This window comes from Cryptotermes secundus, unplaced genomic scaffold (genome assembly GCF_002891405.2).
Source record: "Cryptotermes secundus unplaced genomic scaffold, Csec_1.0 scaffold407, whole genome shotgun sequence".
NCBI classification, from domain to species: domain Eukaryota; kingdom Metazoa; phylum Arthropoda; class Insecta; order Blattodea; family Kalotermitidae; genus Cryptotermes; species Cryptotermes secundus.
Window position 1 is genome coordinate 1,171,921 of NW_019741981.1, and position 21,456 is coordinate 1,193,376.

Below are 21,456 nucleotides of genomic sequence, written 5' to 3' on the forward strand. Positions count from 1 at the left end.
CTTCTAGTGTAAGGAAGTGCGCAGAAGAGTAAAACAGAATCCACCACATTCAACAAGAATCACAAGCCGTATAACTGACAAATCTCTCAAGCGCTCTTGAGCTAGACAAAACCAATACTCCGCAAAGTGAAGGAAGAGGATACGCTATTGCCCATACGAAGCTCGGCCGGCACAGAGCTTGTTGCGACTTTTAAGTGTGCGGGAAATGGATATGAAATGCGGTTTATTGCTGCCTTCAGCACTTTTACACTGCGTATACTTCATACACAAGACAGTTCATATTTATGAACCGCGCACGTTACGGAACTTTGAACTGCGTGATAACATAGAAAGAGGGAACGGGTCGTGGCCTGTTTAAGGTAATACCACGGGAACAAATCACGACTGCTGCTTTCGTGACCAAGAAATTTTATGTCTCCTTTGCTTTCATATTCAATGTCTTGCTCCTTCATAAGTCTCACTACATTGTCACTTCACTGTATTATGAATTCTTCGCCTTCATTTGGACTCTATGCATCACTTGCATGTCTCCTTCACGTTTCGCTAGTCACTCTCGCCAGACAATATGGAAAGCATACCATCCTACACACGTCTTTCAGCCATTATGCATGCCACCTCAACCCCGAAACCGTATTTCGGGCGTCATTACGTGTCGCCAGTACATCTCAGTGTAGCCAACATGCATATTTTCGTTTCCTCCTAACAGATATAAGAATTCGCAAGTTGTATTGCAGAAGTACAGTTGTTACGTTGGGCATGTGACGACGCTGTTTCGAATGCCGCCTGAAAGAGATGGCGATATGATCAAGAACTGTGAGCAAGTAATAGCTTAGTTCCGGTGTATTATCCAGGTGAGCCTTTTGCCTGAAGAACATGAGAAGAGCCGGGGAAGCAGGCAACCCAACTGCTATCTTAACGCGTCGCCTACCATATGCATGAATACGTTTGCGTTACACCAATCTGAATATCAAGTTTTTTTTTATTATTTAAATTTTAGCAATAAGAATATTACACAATTCTATAAGCTAAAGTGCTGATTACTCATTAGATATACTAATGACTAGTGGCATGAACAGGTTGATATCCAGCGAAATCACCTGTATAATCTATAATTAGTATCTATACATTAACTTAAGGGTAGTTCACTTGGCCACAGTTTTTTGAGTCTTTTATTGCTTACTGGTTCCAGGAGTTGTTCCATGAGCCGATTGGGGTGGTTTTCTATGGAGTTATGATGTGTGATGGCTTTCTTGCGTATTGCTTCCTGCACGGTTGGTACCTGTAGATCTGTATGTAGTGTATAATATCAAGTTAAACATGGCTAATGGAAACAGATTAATGTGCGCTAAAGATATAAACAGGTAAGTTCATTAAACTGCAATATGAACCTTAGTCACATTTAACGTATCTACGAGCCTACACGTGGTGTTCGAGAACAGTGTGCTGAGCAGAATATCTGGATCAAACAGGGAAGTGAGAGGAAATTGCAGGAAACTGCATAATGAGAATGATCAAGTGAAGGAGGATCAGATGGACATGGCATGTAGCAAGCATGTGGAAGAGGAATGCATATAGGATTCTGGTGGGAAAGCCAGAAGGAAAGATACCACTAGGAATATCTAGAAGTAGGTTGTAGCATAATGTTAAAATGGATCTTCAAGAGACAGGAAGGAGTTGCATGGTCTGGAACCGTGAACACGGTAATGAACCTTCTTGTTCCATAAAATTTTAGGAAATTTTTGTCTAGCTGAGCGACTGGCAGCTTCTCAAGAAGAGTCCAGTTCAATGGAGTTAATTAGTTACAGGCCTATGCGTAGGGTGCGCGATGCACTTTACTATGAACTATGTGCATTAGTATTTACTACAGTGTGATTCTCTCGCTAGGAAACCCAAACATTCCTCAATAACGTCTTCATTTCTGTATGGTTCTCTATGAAAACTGACATGGACGAAGCTTACTTTCAACAAGATGGCGTACCGTGCCACACATCTAATGCAAGCATGAGGGAAACCGAAAGTTATTTGGGTGACCGATTAATTTCGAAAAATCTGTGGCAGCCAAGAACACCAAACCTGACACCACGTGATTTCTTCTTGTGAGTTTACTGAAGGGCCGTGTTCACAGCATTAAGCCGCGAACATTTGACGCCCTCAAAGACGCGGTACGGCGGGGGTTTGCTCTCATTACCAGATGTCTTCGCCAATTTGCAGACTCGCATACAAAAGTGTTTGGATGCTGGAAGTGGCCAGTTTCAGCATATGCTCTAGGCAGACCTTGTCTTGCAACATACAAAGTAAGTACACGTCAATTTTCATAGGGAACCGCACGAAAATTAAAGTTATTGAGGAACGGTTGGGAGTGACCTAGCGAGAGAATCACCCTGTATGAATGTTAACTAGAAGGAAGGCCTTCCAGGATAAGGTGTAGGTTCTGTTCATCTGACCGTTTCTTTCGGAGGAAACAAAATAAGATTTCTTCACTACGGTGCTCCCGAGTGTAAGGACGCCAGCGCCTCATATCACCCAGCCCAATTAGGCTACATGTCATGGAAATAGAAAGCAATTATCTAAAACAGCAAGACGCAGTACAGGATCCATTAAGAACACCATCAACCAGTTTTCTCACCAAGCGCACGATTCCTGGGCACAATTCACCCTGAAATTCCGATCCCCAACCCACGTCCCGCTGTAGGTCATGCCCTTGAAAAGTCACCAACAGCGTCACGAGAGTAGAAGCTTTCAGGAAAAGATGGAATACTGTGACACACAGGGGCAAGACATGAGAACAATCGTGTCCTGCTTACCAATATGGTTGGCTACCAGAATTTGTACACATTTGCACATTAAATTACCATCTTCGAACCGAGAATAAACTTAGGTATGTCTTTCCTTTCCCTTCCTTCCTTCCCAGGTCTATTCGTCTCTTCAGACTTCACTGCCATCCTAATGTTTTAAAATGTTTCTATTGGTTGTGCCGAATGTGAAGTTTTGGCACTTGGTTACTATGTTTGTAAACACGTATTCACCATTCTTCTCTGTGGTCGCCTGTTCTTACGTTTATCGAACAAACACGTGGTTCCTTTCAGAGTGGCCTGGATCTCTGTAAATTGATTCTGATCCGGTACCTAACCGTAACGGACAAGTCTTTCATGAGAAGCTAACACTAGCTACGCTCAAGATACCGTATTACTTTAAACATAAGGTGCCCTTGTATTCAAAAAAGCATCCAGTTTCTGAATGTGGGTTTTGAGGAAAACAGAGATGCACATTCCTCGAATTTAATATGCCCCTCAATTTTTCAATGGGGAAAAAATTTGGCTATAATGTGCGTCGTATATTCGAAGTACAGAGGTATTTAACGTTTTCCTTCTTGGAACCCGAAAGTTCATTACCGAGTTCACAGGCGCCTGCCACTGAACATACTCTTCGCCAGGAAAAATCCAGTTCATATTCTCACGTACTATTTCTACAAATACCAGTTTAAGATTACTGTCACATATACGCTTAGACCTCCCTGATGCTCTCTTCGGTTCACGTGATCCGACCAAAATTCTGTATGCATTCCTTAAATCCTCCATGCATGTTAGATACCCCGCCCACATCACCTCCTACATTCTGCGTGATAAGGAATGGCTTCCTCCAGCGTTACCCGGGAATGTTTATACTCTTGCCTTCCACGCATATGCAGACGGAAACTAGGTCCGAAACGGAGAGTAGGCCTACAGACCTACGCAAATAACTGACGTCAAAAGAAAATCATGCCTTAACGAGCACAACCTAATACTGCAAGAACATACGAGGAGCGTTCCGTATATAATGCCTATTTTTTAATGAAAACTACAACAGATACAGAAAGCATAATAATGCAGTTAAATAGAGCAAGATTTCAGCTATTTACAGTTATTTTTCCACATAATCACCACCATTCGTTAAGCACTTTTGCCAGCGATGAACAAGAGCCTGTATGCCGCGCCCGTAAAAGTCTGCTCCAGCAGAGGCTAGCCACTTTCTTACAGCTGCAATGAGAGCATCGTTGTCTGGAAAATGTTGCCCACGTAGTTCATCTTTCTTAGGCCCAAAGAGATGGAAGTCTGAAGGTGCTAAATCGGGGCTTTAAGGTGGATGTGGTAGGACAGTCCAGCCAAACTTTGCAATGTGTGCGGTGGTCGCCAAATTGGTACGGGGTCTAGCGTTATCGTGTTGCAAGCGAAAGGTTGTCTGCTTCTCTGGCCTTACTTGGGAAATGCGGGCTTTCAGCTTAGTCAGCGTCGTCTTGTAACGTTCAGAATTGACAGTCTCACCAGGCTCCAGGAAATCCAAGAAAATCACACCCCGCCTATTCCAAAAGACCGTGCACATCACTTTCCTTGCCGATGGCTGTGTCTTGAACTTCTTTTTTCTTGGGGAATCCCGATGTAGCCACTCCATGGACTGTCTTTTGGATTCCGGTTCGTAGTTGTGACACCACGTCTCATATCCGGTGAAGATGCTGTCCAGAAACTTGTCACCTTCAGCCTCAAACTGGTGCAACAGGTCCTGACAGACTTCCATTCGATGAGTGTTGTGGTCCTGTGTAAGCATCCGCGGGACCCACCTGGAACAAACCTTGCTATAATCCAGCTTCCCCAACATCGCTTCCCATGCATTACAGCCGATATTAAGCCGTGCACACAGTTCCCTGGTCGTTATCCGCCGATCTGTATGGATGAGCTGATCGAGGCGCTGTTCATTGTGAGGAGTGGCAGCTGAGCAGGGACGCCCATGGCGTGGCTTGTCGTCCACTTCACTTTCGCCACTGTTGAAACGCACTACCCACTGAATCACTGTATCCACTGTATTGTCTCCGTACACCTTTAGCAAGCGTCGATGGATATCAATGGGTGCAATTTGCTTGGCAGTGAGAAATTCAATAATACGTCTGTTTCGTATGCACTTCTAAGTCAGACGCCATTTTGGTAGACTGCTCTGCTGTCGCTATATGTCGCACGACAACCAAATTAACAGTACATTGGCGGGAAGGTTCAACCTTTACTACAACACCACCAACATCCAGCTCAGACGTTACAGATTGACACAAAAAAATAGGAGGCATTATATATGGAGCGCCCTTCGTATTTACGTACAATGTTCCCATATTTAAATGCATTAACTTTAATAATTCAAACCCCTGTACCGTTGTCGGGCCACGGTGCATAAATGTTACTTTATGCAGTCTGGTTGCCCACAACCACACCAGAGTCACGGCGCGATCTGAAGATGCCTGGCCCCGACTGGGTACGCAGTATAACAAGTTTGGCGCGTTCGATCTGTTTACAGAAAACCATAGACTTGCCGCAAGAAGTAGCGGACATAAAATGTGTTCCACTTTTCTCTGCTGTTCGCAACAGTTTGCGTTCGAGATGAGCACAGAAATTCATGTAGGTTCCACGTTTTAGCGGTAAGTGACTGTACCGCTATCAGATATTAACCAAGACTGAAATGTGTCGACAAAATTTAGTAAACGTCCAGCACATAAAATCTCATTAAAATGTGTTTAGCGGCTCAAGAAATGTTATATGCATATAGATATTAACCAAAACTGGAACGTGTCGACAAACTTTACTATACCTCCGGAACGGCTTAAGGGAACTTAACCCTTCCTTTGTTCTTGGATATAATAAACGCATAAAATATGTAATTGCACTAGTACCAGCCTCATAACGCTCTAATAACCTTCCATACCCCACGAGTACAATGCATTACTGGGTCGCAGCTATCCATCTCTCGCCTCGCAGCACGAAAACTAACAAGTACATACACAAGCGTGAAACTTTCTTACGTTAGAACTAGGCAGCATGGGGCAGACACCTTCTACAGGAACTTACAGTCAAGAAACGCTCAGCCTTTTAAGTAGTCCAAAAGTCTACTGCCGCGTTCACAACACCTATTCTTATTAACACTGCGACCTACCCTGAGCCAGACGTATCCAATCCACGTCCACGAAAACGACGACATTTCTCACCACTCCCATGAGTACAAAAATCCTCCCTCATTCGATTACCTTAATACCTGGGTTTTTTTATTGTTTTTTTGCCAATTTACAATCTACTTAACCGTAAAACAAGTAACAAGTAAATGTGATATATATTGTGTCTTGAAGGCGGTAACTGCCCAGCGGCAGTTCTCATCCATTTTTTCTTCAATCTTCTTGCATTAGCGTGTGGGTTCGATAGTTCATTGATTAGCTGGTTCTCATGGCCTGCAATCCAGTTTTGGTATTTGTTAGCTTGTTTTTTGATCTCATCTGTTATGAAGAGTATGTTGAGGTCTTCGTGGATGGTTTTATTTGATACGTACCGTGATCCTCCTGATATAGCTCGTAAAGTTTTCGATTATAGTATTTTGGTATTGGATTTTTTAGCACATCCCCACAGCTCCATGCCGTAGGTCCAGGTGGGTTTAATAACTGCTTTACATAATAGGACTTTATTTTCCAGAGACAGCTGTGAATGCTTTCCAGTAAGCCGGTTCATCTGTCTCGCTTTTAACGTTAATTGTCATCGTTTCATTTTTATGTGTGTTTGCCACGTTAGTTTGTGATCTAAGTGAAGTCCTAGATACGTATACTTGGTGAAGCTGAAAGCGTGCATCCACTGCTTCAGCACAGGATCATGGTTGATTCTTGGGGCAGTTAACGACGCTTACTTAACATACTTAACATCGGGTAATGACTGTTACCAGACTATCTAGAAACCTGCGTGATTAAAATATTTAAATCTATCAACAGCTCTTATATGAAAGAACGGAGGTGCCTGCGAACAAAATGATAAAAATATTTGAACGACGGACAGGAATACGAAATAGGGAAACGGAAATGATCATGTCATTAAGCACGTTACAATTTATGCTGTTTACCTAGTATTGTGGAGATGGACAGTTCAGTCGGTATAGCGACGGGCTAGGGGTTCGATCCCAGCAGACACAATTTATTTTCTCTATACCACGGCGTCCCGACCGGCTCTGGAGCACATCAGGCCTCCTATCGAATGAGTCCAGGGAGTTATTTCCCTAGGGGTAAAGTGGCCGGGGCACCTCCAACTAGTGCCGAGGTAAAAGAATGGAGTAGGTACACCTCTACTCTCTCGTATGTCTTCATGGCGTGGCGCTTAATTAATTATGGACTGGAGGTTTACCTTTTACATACTATTTTTTTTTCCTTGGCACTACAGCCCCAGTGGGCCTAGGCCTACCTCCATGAACTTCTTCTCCGTTCACTTCGGTTTTTCTAGATCTTACACATTCGGTAGGACTCCTTGGGCAGGTAACCAGCTCGTCGTAAGGCCTCTATCTGTACACAAACACAGAAAAAAAGCACACACACAAACTAAACATCCATGCCCTGAGTGGGATTCGAACCCACGATCCCGGGTTTCCAAGCGAGCGAAGACAGTACATGCCTTAGACCGCTCGGCTACCGTGACCGGCTTTACACAGTATTGCTGGAGTAATTAAATGGGCGCGACATGCAGGGTGCATAAGGAATGATACATGCGTGTGCATGCTGGGTAAAGTTTACAGGCAAATATGGGTGTATACGGGAGGATACCGTTATATCTCAGAAATAACTGTAGAGGTGTGGCCTGAATTCAACTGGCTCGGTTTCTGTGGACACGTTAATGAAAGTCTGGGTTCCATAAAATCGGATAATTTCTTAATGAGCTGAGAAACTACCAGTTTTCGATGTGGATCTTGAACCATGGAGCTGGCGAATTTTGGTTCGTTCAGAGCGAAGCCTTCACCAGCACAGTCATTCTTGGTTTCATATTTTTGTTCGTTCCAAGACCACCTATATATTCTGAAATGGGGCGTCCTCTTAAGGCGCGTCCACATTACTCCTGCTCGTGTGACTCGCTATGCTCGCGAGTAATGTGGACGATATGACAAGTCACGAGACAAGCAAGTTTTTAATTTAAAAACTATAGCCAATAAATTAAAACACGACTACAGCCTATACACACTACGAGTAAATATGCGGATCCTCACGCGCAGAAGCCTGGCGAGCAACTGAAGTAGTGTGGACGAAGATTTACGAGCACAAGCAAAAGCCAGACGAGTCTCCCGACGAGCACAAGCCTGGCGAGCACGAGCACGAGTAATGTGGACGCGCCTTTAAACGAGACAAAGGGTGAAACTACCATCGACTCACTGCCTATCCTGCAGTAATTAGCTGCTGGTCTTCGCCAGCCTCACTCTGTTGGTTCGTCTGATTCAACTACTAAGGTCATCATATGTGTACAGACAGAAAGGCTGTGGCTAGTTAGTAGCTAAGGATTTACAAAGAGGCGGCCACGGGATGTTTGAAGATAATTTTCCAGATAAATGTATAGTTGTTCACGCACATAATTAAAACCCACGCAAATAAGAGGTATGAGGGAGCGATGGGTAGCTCCACATATTCACAATTTCGGCACTACATGGAGATAGTCAGCTTCACACCCTGATCGCTTTATGCCTGAGGAAGGAACCCGATACCCATTCGATAGGAGGCTGGGTGGTCGCCAGAGTCGAAACACGGTGGTGAAGAGGAAACTCGGTCCCCGCCGAGAACCAAACCCCAAGACCCGATCCGGCAGACCTAGTCCCTACACTGACTGGTTCACATTCACCTGCAGAAACTGTGGGAAACCATCACGGTCTCAGCCAATGCAGCCAGTGAAGCGATCGAAATCCCAACAGGATACTCCTGGAAAACTAGTCTCCAGCACACCAATCTGCTCGATGCGTGTTACCACGAACACCAACGGCCGCTCTCCGGCTGCACGTAACCCGTGTCCATAACCAAGGCCAGGCCATACCCACATATCGTGATTATCGTTCTTCGGAAGAATACTTACTTCCCTCGTGTTGGCACACAACGCCACGAACACGTCCCATTCATTCCACAAGCAACGATGCTTGACACGATCACTTACAAAATGTTCAACCATCCAGCTGACTTCTTATAGGGCTATCAATGGACCCACTGCTTGCGCTCCATCCAAGCGCACGCGCACGCGCACACAAACGAAAACTTCCAATAATGCTGAACCTGGGAATCCACTTAGTACGGTCACCTTCAACACAACTGCGGAGCTGCAAACGTATACCAAAACCCAGGCTAGTGAACACTGCTCAGACCCTGGATAACACACGTGTGAAACTGGACTTCTAGGTTTCAGGCGCCCCTCCCGGTTCACTCCACTTCATCCACGAAGGTGAAGTGCCACATACCACGCTTCAGCCGCTTTCTTCTAGTACTTCTGGCGGCAAAGAGAAAAATACCAGCTTCTACCGAAACAAGCTCAAACAAAAAGATGTGCTGGCCGCTAACGGCGGACGCTATCCACGGACGCAATTATAAACAGGAAACAGAAACATGTCCACGTTACCTACACAAGAGGAAAATGCGAAGTCACAGAAGTAAAGGACAAGGCGGAAAAGTTAAAATGAATACATTTATTCGGAGCACTAACCTGCTCAGTCCTTTTCTACTGTTTTAACTGAAAAGTGCAGAAGTGTAATTTAATCTGCATCCCAGCGGAGCGTCAGCCCACAATCACAGCAGCCGAAGAGTCCAAAATCATTTTTTAAAGATTACAACTGTACTCTTTACTTCTATGGGAGAAACAATCTTAACTTTTGTCCTGGACACAAGATCTACTTACTATCAACTCTGCCATACACAACCCACCTTGCTGGTAGAAGCAACAGTGTGGATATCTGGGATCGTGTTCTGTACGTTTAACACTTGCCACATTATTATTTATTATTTAATTACACCTTCTTCTGTCGGTGTATTTTAATGAGACGTGTAACTTCTGTTCATGAAAAGTAACTTTAGATTGCAGGAGAGATTTTAGAGACCTTAGAAATATCACATTTCCAAAACGAGAAAATTCTTATAAAGGAGGCATATCGGTAGTGACATGAAATGGTTAAGAAGCCCATAGGTCTAACCTAAGAATGTGACTGCGAAACATCAAGCACTTGTGTCAATAGGGCTGACAGACCCGGCGAACCTAGGACAGTCAGTCAGACGTGCCGAAAAGCGGCCTCCGTAGTCTACGGGTAACGCTCCAACCTCATGACTCGTGGTACGCGGGTTCAAACCCGGCGGAGATCGTGGAACTTTTAAGGGCGGAAAAATTCAGGGAACAAGTCCTCCGGGAAGGACTTTAACCCGTGGGTCCCGTGTCGTAGCTTTACGGCACGTAAAACAACCTCATGTCTCAAGGAGGCCTCTGAGCCAAATTATCGGACATTTACCGCCCAACAATAGTCTCTAACACCTCTGGTAGATGGGGAAGCATCAGGTACCGCTGAGCCAGCAGAGGCCGAACTCGCTGGCTAATCCGGGGCTGATGACACGCACTAGTACCGGTAGGGTATAGAGACTGATAGAACATCAAAGGGGGACGTACAATAGACTACCAGTCGCGGTGCATGGGGAAACCCACCCCCTCCAATAATAATAATAATAATAATAATAACAGACGAACCGAACCAACGGTACTTACGAAACAAAACACCAACCCTTAAGGTAAAGGTGGCCCTGTGGTTGGCTAATTAAGCACTACACCATGAAGATGTATTGGGGAGTGGATGCATAAGCCAACTCTTAGCCTCTCTTAACATCTTTGAGAGTATGTCATACCTCAAACAGGTGACTTTACGTACGACGAATCCTGATCACAGAAATTTCCAGTGTGGCGACTCTGGTTGCCATATTACGATGAAAATATTACACAGTAACCTTTTAATGATGATGCAACGATCTACGTCACTATCTGATGACGCACCCTCACAGATGTTTTATACCAGTTGATTACGAAATTTTCGGGTTACTTGTCAAGAGAAAGAGTTGTAACGTTCTACTGCAACTACAGACCTCTTAAAGCTGCAAAATGTGGCGGTGCGGACTGGACTCGTCTGGCTCTGCACTGGGATCAGTGGGGGGCTCTTGTGAGCAAGTTAAACCATTAGCTTCCCAAGGTCTCCGCTCCACGGGATTAGTTAGTGCAACAGACGGAAAAACTGAGTGCAATTTGGAATACGCCTACAGACACTTTCGAAACACGCATCTTGTTATTTTGTACACCATCAATTTCATTTATTGAAAATATTCTGACGCATATGCCCATGGCTAGACAATGGCTCGCTAACCACATTCCCGAAGTTAAGCTCTCAACAGGACATCCATCGCTAGGTAACGGACCAATAAACACGCATTCGTGATAACAGAATACTGTGTTTTCCAGTGGGGACCGTGCCGAGGAATTAAAAGAAGGCACAGTCAGAATGGAGAGAGAATTGAAGGAGTACAGAGGAGTAGTTTAGTTGGAAGTGAGAACAGTTCCAGTGGAGTGTCCAATCGGAATATGACAGTGAGTCAGTGATTTGTGAAATTTTGTAACAAGTTCTATAAAGGTCCAATAAATTCGATCATCGAACCCAAAACCAGTTTTATTAGTCATGCAAACCCCGGATACGTGACAATATAAACCTACTGTAGCAAAGCTGAGGCATTACGGACATCAAACTGCAAGTATGAATGTTTCCTAGTATTTCAGTACATATTCGAAATGTGGAAAAATCTTTTAACTAAAAGTTAAGTGAAAATTCATGTTACTATACGCAGTTCCTTCTGTGACGAACAATGTAATAAAATCGATTCCAGCTTTATTCAAATTCTAATTGACTGACATGAGCTAAAATTAAATTTACCCGCTAAATTTTAGAGAGGCCAGCCCAACACCCACTTTCGCCGAAATTCGTTCAGTAGCTTCTCATGTAAAACAAGCATACGAGTGGAAACACGGCTTCCTCAGGGCCTTGACTTTTGTACTGCACAAAAACTTTATAAAGATTAAATCCCAAGGGCGTAATCACTATATACGAGGGCTATTCGGAAAGTAACCTCCGCGGAGTTGTTAACAAAACAAGCACACAGAAAAAATTATATACAAAAAAAATACGTACATACTTAAGCTACTGCTCAACGTAGTCCCCGCCGGAACTGAAATACTTGCGGTATCGGGAAATACATTTTTTGTATGCCTATTTCAAAGAAGTCAAAAAAGCTTGTGAGCTCAGCCACGTTTTGACACTTTCCATCAACTCCTCATTATTGTCCAAGCGCTGTGATCGCAACCAGTTCCTCTGGTAAGTAAACGCGTAGCAGCCACTAGAGGCGAGACCAGGGCTGCAAGGAGGGTTGTCAAACAACTCCCAGCTGAAATTCTCTAGCAGTGCTCGAGTGTAAGCAGCTATACAGTATGCAGACGCACACTGTCATGAAGGAGCACTACATTGGCTGTCAGCGTTCCACGCCTTTTGTTCCGAATGGCCCTACGTAATGTTTAGGCGTTATTGCTGTCCCTTGTTGCAACAATTCCATCATTTGCACTCCTTTTCTGTCCCAGAAACGTTGCTGTCGGCTTCCTGGCACAGGCAGTCGTTTGTTTAAACTTTTTTCGGATTGTTTGGTGAATGCGTGTACATCCACTTCTTTGACTGCTCACTGGTTTCAGTACTGACAAAAGTAACCCAGGTTCCATCGCCTGTTAAGATGTGATTGAGAAATTCATCGCCATCTTCGTGGTATCGCTCTAAAAAACCAGAGCCGAAGCCATTATCTGCATTTTGAGAGCACCCGTTAACATTTTCGGAACCCATTTTGGGCAAAACTCCTAACAGCCTAGCTTGTCATAATTTCGCAGAGAAAAATGCCCAAATTTTGTGGGAACTCATAGAAAGTTCTGAATTTGTGAAGCACAGCCTTTCACAAATTCTTTTTGCTACACTTTGAACAAGATCTACACTACAGATGGCGAGTCGAACACTTCTCTCTTCATCATGAATATCTGTTCGCCCGCCCATCTCTGAACATTCTACGCCACTGTCTTACAGTTCCTTCACTCATTAAATTTTGACCGTAAACTGCACACCACAGTTCTTACAGTGAAGAAAGAGAATAACAGCGAATTTCGCAGCTGGCGGAATTATCAATTGCAGGACACATCACAACTCACTCTTTCGAGACAAGAACAAACACTAGGTGACAAGATATGTGATGGTTTACAAGGCAATGAATTATGTGAGGCTACCTCGCAAGCGCAAGCTCTCCCCCGTTCCCACGTTAGTTGCCTAAAATAAATGGAGGTTATTTTCCGAAATGCCCTTGTATTAAAAGACAGACCATTCAAGTATTTGAATATTAAATGCCACAGTTAAATTGCAACAAATACTGTTCGCTGAAAATTCAAGTCGCAGCAAAACGAGACCTTTGATGCGTCAAGTTTACGTACGACATATGCCGTTTATTCCGCCAAGCATTCTACGCGTGTGCAGGTTTTATCACTCGCTGAGCGATCTGGTTACATAAGAATTCTACACTATGTAGATGTGCAATGCACAAAAACTCTCCACAGCTGCAAGTACAATTTGCTTACTGTGCACTACTTTCAAGCTAAACCGCGATAAGACATTGCAATCAGTCTCTCTACTATCATAAACATCGCTGGAAACATAAGTAATAAAATGCATGATGTTACACAGACTTCACAAACTGTAAGAAACCCGTACGGAACAGAGTAGTTAGCCCATACAAGTCGAGAATTTGGAAGAACCAAAACTAGGCACTGACATTGATATATTTGTGTTGTGGCGGTTTTAATAAAGAAGTTGTATATTATAACACAACAGGATTCATGAAATGAAAATTGTTACTTAATTTTAATCTTAAAAGGTGGGGGGTGGGTCGTTTTATACTTGCCAACAAACCAAAATGACGGAAATGAATATTTACGGCAAATATCCCTGGAGTCTGCATCTGCACGCATTTAAACTGTACACGAAACAGCTTACTAAGCCACTAAGTACGGACTGGAGAAAAACCTGCATCGGCATTAAGATTGGGGAGTGGGCTTTCCTATGGTTTTCTGGGGGGGGGGGTCGCCTTATAATCGNATCGAGCAAATACGGTTAAGCTCAAAATGCATAAGTTTTGCACGATACGGAAAAGGACCTTCGAAAGAGACCACAAATGGACTGAACGTGAATAAAGTAAGCTACGTTCAGAGTAATGATTATGACTTTTCAAAATATACCTCGCAGCCTGAAATTTGGTAGGCAAATAAATGTGATATGTTACTGGGAAAGAAAAGGCATTTACAAAGTTGGAGATCAGAAAATAAACTACAGTGCGGTCGCATTTAATGCGAATTTGGAATAATGCAATATAAAAACATTAATAAAGTCCCACCTTATGAGCAAAGTTTGAAACAATGCGAATGTATTCCTACGAGAAAATTTGTCTTCAATAATACGAGTTTTGAACTACGCGAGGTCTTCAGGAACGCAACCCTCGCACAAACGGCGACCGCAGTGTACTACTACATTCAACAGGAGCCCACCGCGGCAGCCCGGGTTCGATCCCGGGTCTGGTCAAGTGGAATTTGTAGTGGAAAAAGTGGCGGTGGGTCAGGTTTTCTCCGAGTACTTCGGTTTCCCCTGCCAATCTTCATTCCACCACTTGCTCCACAATCACCCTCGCCGATCATCTGGGGCTGGTACAATAGGCCAGAAGTAGCCGCAATACAAGAGACTTAGTCCCACCGCACTAGCAATTAAAAAAAACGATTATAGGCCACAACTTCACGTCTTAATACTTCAATATCCACGCTACTGTAACCAGTGGAAAAGCCCCCTGAAATTCAAGCTGGAATCGTCTCTTTGGTATCTTCATCGTTCATCCCTCTTCCTCCTTTAATTTAGCACTTTAATATCTGTGCCTTATTCCTTGTTTTTTTTTTCGTTAAAGAGGTGAATTATGTTATCCTTCAAATGACCCTATTTCGAATGCAGCTGCCACATGTGCAAGTACTCGAAACCTACTATGACGTGACAATTACAACATACACTCACGGATAACACAGTCATAACCCCCCCCCCACTAGTGTGACACCCATTGAGAAATCACAGGAAAATCTCATCATTTGTTACATAAACGTTTGTACTATCAACTTCCCCGGCCAGTCGACACCAGGGTCATAGTGAGGCTTAAAGGATTACGTCAATTGAGATAACCACTTACCTCATCGCGAATCGAACCCGCGACCTTCCGGCTTGTAGCACAATGCTTCAATCATCTACGCTACCACGTGCCTCTACTGCTTTCAATTGGTCTCTATTTTATTTTCCTTGGCCCCATACAAGGCCCAATCCAAGAATTACTGTTACAACCCTTGTACAATGTTTCGGATTACGCTCTTGCGCATCCTACTACTTCACGTCTTAATGCATTAGTACAATGTGGAGTTAAAACTTCCAGTTCATTCCATTTCTCTTTACTACCACATAACATGTTGTGATTCCCAACAATGGAATTATAATCTGTCACGTGTTTCGCAACACTGACATTTGCCGGCGGTTAGCATTTGCATCGGCAGGCTGACGCAGTATTTTGCAGGTTATCTGACCGTCTGTCGTATCTAACTATATTACTGTTGTGCGGTGTGTTCTGTTGTGCAACCATGCCATGAGATGAGTTTCAACTTCTACACTGTTACCCCTTCAGTTTTTAATAAAAATATAATAGCAAAATCTAAATATGTAACGAATTTCAGTGCCTTTTTCTTATAAATGTATAATCCTATATGGTGTTTTATTTTTTGCACTACGTCACGAGTTTAACGAACTACGAAAATATGGTCACGGTGGTAAAAGGTTGAGAACAACTAGTTTGGGTAAAGGGCTTGTTAGTTCAAAACGCAGTTAATCTATATATCAACAATGGAGGGGTTTTTTATTGCTAGTGGGGTGGGACTAAGTCCCTTGTACTGCGTCCAATTCTGGCCTATTGTACCAGCCCCAGATGATAGGTGAGGGTGATTGTGGGGCAATTGGTGGAATGAAGATTGGCAGGGGAAACCGAAGTACTTGGAGAAAACCTGCCCAGCGCCACTTCGTCCACCACAAATCCCACTTGACCAGACCCGGGATCGAACCCGGGCCGCCGCGATGGGAAGCCGGCGACTAACCGCTCGAGCTATGGCGCGGCCTGCACAATGGAGGTTACAGTAAGTATATTAAGTGATGAATGGTGGAGGCGGAAAAATCTGGAAATAGACTTATGGATGGAAACACCTTCATTCGCATCAACTGCATGGAGCACAATGCTGGACACAGGAATCTGCTGCACGTATCTTAACCTTACTGTCACTAGCATCATTTCAGGGCACTTTCAAGCAGATACACAACTTATTTTCAAGAATATACAAATCTGGGTGACCAGTAACATCAACAAAAGACTTTGGAGCACTAAATTCTCCTAAATATTTAAAGATTCGAGTTCTCCCTCACAGGAAACACAATGCACCTTGAAGAAAGCCGTCTGCTGGGATGTGGTGCCGTGTAGATATTGTGTTAACAGACGTTTCGGAGGAACGTATCGCCTCCATATTCTGGGCAGAAATAAAATGAAAATCTGTCTGCTCACGCTGGTTCCTCGATCGCGGATTTTTTCTTCTACCCTGAAGATGGAGGCGATACATTCCTCCGAAACGTCGGTTAACACAATATCTACACGGCGCCACATCCCAGGAGACAACTTTTCTTCATAGTCACCGACGTGAAAACCTCAAATCTTACACAATGCACCTTCATTATAAAGACTCATCAATTCTTTAATGCTGGTGCCATGGGTTATTCTTACAAACTAAATACATAAAAACAGTCTGTGTACATAATATGGAGATCGTTAGCGTTAAGGCACTACGACACACAGCATCCACTGTGCTTTGAAAGGTTAAGGCGGGATAATTGCAGTTTCACTATTACCAAAAAAAATGACAATCTGTTAGTTGTATATGTGGGAATTGGCTTACAAATGATTTAGACTGAAATGCAAACTTCTAATCATAAGAAGTGTCTGAAAACAGTGACTGGCACAATGTTCTTACTGCGGCTCAGTACTGCAACAACGCAGATGCACTCATCGGACTGAAGAGAAGTACATATTTTGCAACATAATTATGACAACCATAACCAAACAATTATTTCTGCAAACTCTGCTCTGAACTTTACAGTGTGAACTTTCTTTTGAAACATGCAATCTGAACATAAATGTCTGTGGGTTCCGAAAACTTATAAAACAATCAACAAAAGTAGACTTTCTGCTAGATGGATTGAAATAGCATTTCAGAACTTGATTCATGCTCTAGATCAGCAGGAGCGCCTGAGGACAACGAAATTATTAAAAAGCACTCTCAATTCTTCTTCCTAAACGTATCATCGTCCTAAGGCAATGGAAATAGCTTCCTTAAAATTAAGCGTTATGGAACCTAGCAGACGGCGTCTACCAACATTAACAGCCTTATCTAAAGGTACCACTTATTGGTAGTCATTATAACTTCCAGCTGTGGTCCACAGACACAAAGCCCGTTTCAGTTATTTCCAGAACCCAACAGGCATAATGAGTTAACTGTTTCACATTCAATTCTGAAACTCCGCAGCAAGTAGGAATATTCTATTTACTATGAATCATGATCTCCAGCTTGCATGTAAACATCTTTACAGTAAAGTTAAAGCTGTCCCTATGCGTAATTAATTACGCACTACGCCATGAAGACATATGAGGAAATGAACGTATAGCTCTACCATTCTTGACAACAGCACTAAATGGTAGTGAGTGGTCAGCGTCATGACCCTGCCATTTTACCCCCGGGAAGAGGAACTCCTTGTACCCATTGGTGGAGGGGACACTAGTTGGGCCCCAGAGAAGGTCTGGGTGCCATGAAAAAGGGAAAAATCTTGCCCCTGCCAAGAATAGAATCCCGGCCGGTCAGCCCAGTATTTAGGTGTAAAAACCTAATTTTCAAAAAAGCAGCAGTAACAACCTACAGCCACTAGATGAAGAGGTACAAAGGCAGTTCAAAGACGTACCAGGCAGAGGAAGCCTTCGCTGTGGTATACACACTTCCACCTAACTGCCCAAGTATACGACGGTTTCGGCAAAACTTTGTACGTACCGGTATGGGTTATTTACAATTTTTAGATATCTAGACTACATACTGATGAATCTGAAAGGATCTGGACGGACGCGGTCGTTGCCAAATCGACAGAAAAATCCGTCTAATTTTTCATCTTAACTGATACGTATATGCCTCGTAACACTGAAAACTAATACAATTCCTACACGATTCGCTATGTGTATTTCCATTAAAATCACAACTTCGTTTGAAACGTACAAAATAAACTTACCGAACAATTTGCAAATCGAATACTTTGTGTCTGGGACGATGAGTAAAAATATGTGCATTGCATTATTCCTTACAAGACAACAGTGTCCTTAGTTCCACAAACCCCTTCCCTCTAACGCGTGACGCATTTTCCAGGTAGTATTTGCTACTAAGCCTAATGCTCCAATCCACTGTGCAACATGAAAGTTCCGCGCATGTAATTCGTTTCATTCATTCATTATCAGGCAGCTCTCAATACAGCAGTCGACTGACAAAAACGTGTTTACACTAAAATACCGATCACAAAATTCGTATTCTTGGCGAACTTAATTCTCGAACTACATGCCCAAAGGCCATTATGACCTATACGCTTCAATAACCTTGACCTCCATTATCGGTAACACAATGAAAACGTCTGACAAAATACGCTTAAACACAATCATACGGCTCGGTTGTCCCGTAGGTAAGAATGCTGGACGAGGAACCGTGCATCCATGTTAGTACACTAATCTCCCCTTCACTACAGCATCAAGTTGCTTCAGAGCATAGGCTGTTCATTTTGTAACATTAACTTAAAACATGCGGTACGATACACTAAAATAAATAATAAATGTGTAGCAAATAACACCATAAACTACAATCGTCATATAATCATGTTTTCGACATGGAACATAGAACAATGTACGGTGCAGAAAGTGCCACATGGCCTTCATTTACACGGCGAAAAAAAAAATGCCTCCGAAGAGGAAGCATCACGTGAGTTGCACACACAAACTTGTAACATGCATCAAACTCTTTTCCATAATTTTACTTACCAAAGGTAGATTATTTGCGTACGGCCGTCAATTTCTACGTCCTATAAAGTTTGCAGTTAACACGTTTTCACTACAAGAACGGTAATCACTACTTCTGCTCTCTGACTTCAATAATTCAGATTCGTGAAGCAAATGTATACTCCTTTACAGTTCACAATACCTAAATTAACTATATTTAAGTCACCGCACCACGACTACAAGCCCTGCTTCGCTTCTATTCCAACAGTACAAGAAAGCACACTGCGCTTAGTACACTGTCCTCTCAAAACGGTAAACAGACGACGCTCGTGCAGCAAGAGAAGCGCGTTTGCCTGCTACTATACTATAGCGTCACCAACTGTACAGAACAAAATGTCTCTTAGAGTATTCCCTTCAACACCACACGAAACAATAATAAACGATTGTTATTCTCACAGACTGTTTTAAAAACGAACTGCTTGTTACACAGTTCGTTCTCCACTGTTATCTTCCTTCTTAATTAATTTATTCCTTTCCTTCTTCTAAAATGCTTGCACAACTCAACACAACAATTTCTCTTCACTCGAAAAAGGAAGAACGCCTCGCTTGCCTTCTTTCCCGCGCGTCATCCAGCCACATACGTCACGGTCGAGGTATCGGCTCGGAACGGCACGGTACCTTGCTTGTCTACTGCTATGGACTCCTACAAACAATCATGTCTTTCTTCAACTATTTACATCATCTACAACAAAAAGCAAATATGAAGACGGCAAAATACTGCGTTTCGTACATCTCACATATACCACAGAATCAACTAAAAAGGCACAGAACCTTCCTTGAATTAAATGAAGAGATATTTCTGGTTTTAAAATATCTGGATAAACAAACAGGAGCAAACCATGCATATTTGAGTAGCGCACGGCGAGGAAGGAGTTTCTGAGCGTTCAGAAACACAGGGAATATCATAATTTAAATATCAGGCATTATATTCAGTATGATCACACAAATACATTCCATACTCAGCAAACTGCATACACGTTATACCTCATGCATTAATTACCAGCTTCAAGTCGGTAACCATCAGCGTCTGATTTATTTCAGTAAAATACACGTTCAGTCCAATAACGTGTAGTTTTCAACAAATTTCCATTCCTTCACATAAATGAATTTCAGATTGAATTTGCTTATTAAACAAAAGACTAACTCTTTAGCGGGACTTTAAGAAGTATTTCTCACAATACGCAATGAAATGTTACAACAGAGAAATAAGTGAGCAGAATATCTTTAAAGATAACGCTGTGGCAGAGGAATCAGAATATTTGCTTTGTTTGCAGAGTACATTGCTAGTGGCCCTGGCACCACCACACGCTAATCAAGCCAAACAACTAAGTAAACTTTGGTCGCCAATGGCACGGCACGGCAAGGGTAGTGCTTGCAATGTGTTGGAAGTACAGTTCGTTCACAAAAGTATGAAACACATGAACCCCATTCTCAAACATTAAGATGAACATATGAAGTAGGGCGAAATTGGCGCAACATAGCACGCTCTGGAAAGATGAGAAAAGATGATCAGCTTCTACAGGAAAATGGCTATGTGCGTGACTACAAGCTTCTGAAGACAGACTATCCTCCATGGCGTAAAGTAAAAAAAAAAGTAAGTAAGTAAAGCTATCCTTGTAAGAGGCCGTGAAGGCCCATAGGGTTTTGAGACGTTGAGGTTCCCACATTATCTAGACAATCTCATCAAAGATGGCGGTAAGGTTGTCAGCCTTACACGCCGGCCGCGCTTTGCTCCCCAGGAAAATTATTTAATTAATTCCTGGTACTCATTTCTGTTAGAGGCTGAGTCAACCCCAGGGCCATAGTGCGGCTGGAAGGATTAGGTCAACTGAAAAAAAATCCAATGACATCATCGGGACTTGAACCCGCGACCTTCCAGCTTGTAGCATAGTGCCTCAACCAACTGCGCTACCGCGTGCCCCCCTCCTCCATGGCGTATATTCGTTACTTATTTAATTAGGCAGTTACTTAGTCAATCCAGCCAGGATAACTCAGTCGGCATAGCGACGGACTACGGGCTGAGCAGTCGGAGTTTGATTCCCTGCAGGGGCAAGAAATTATTCCCTTTCCCATAGCGTCCAGACCTGCTCTGGGGCCCCCTCGGCTTCCGATGGATACACAGAGCTTTTTCTCGGGGTTAAAGCAGCCGGGGCGTGAAATTGACCACTCACCTCCATCTAGTGCCGAGGTCGAGAATGGTGGATCTATACGTCCATTTCCACATACGTCTTCATGGCGTGGCTTAATTAATCAGTCTGAGAATTAAAGAAAATAAGACATAAAAGCCTCTGCTAAATAATTTTTATTTATGTTTGCATGACAGTCAACAAAATAAACTCCGTTGTCTGTAGTCCGCAAGTGAACTA

The 21,456-nt window shown here is 43.2% G+C and overlaps 1 protein-coding gene across 2 annotated transcripts in view; it reads right to left on the reverse strand.

The window, feature by feature from the left end:
• Nucleotides 1-19,636, reverse strand: part of LOC111872920 (polypyrimidine tract-binding protein 1) — a 670,096-nt gene extending 650,460 nt beyond the window's left edge. The window contains exon 1 of one of the 2 annotated variants that reach the window (XM_023867205.2): nt 19,073-19,636. The gene's annotated coding sequence lies outside the window, so the exon portion shown is untranslated. The remainder of the gene's footprint in view (nt 1-19,072) is intronic. The other variant, XM_023867206.2, reaches the window with a different exon arrangement.
• Nucleotides 19,637-21,456: the final 1,820 nt, after the last annotated feature.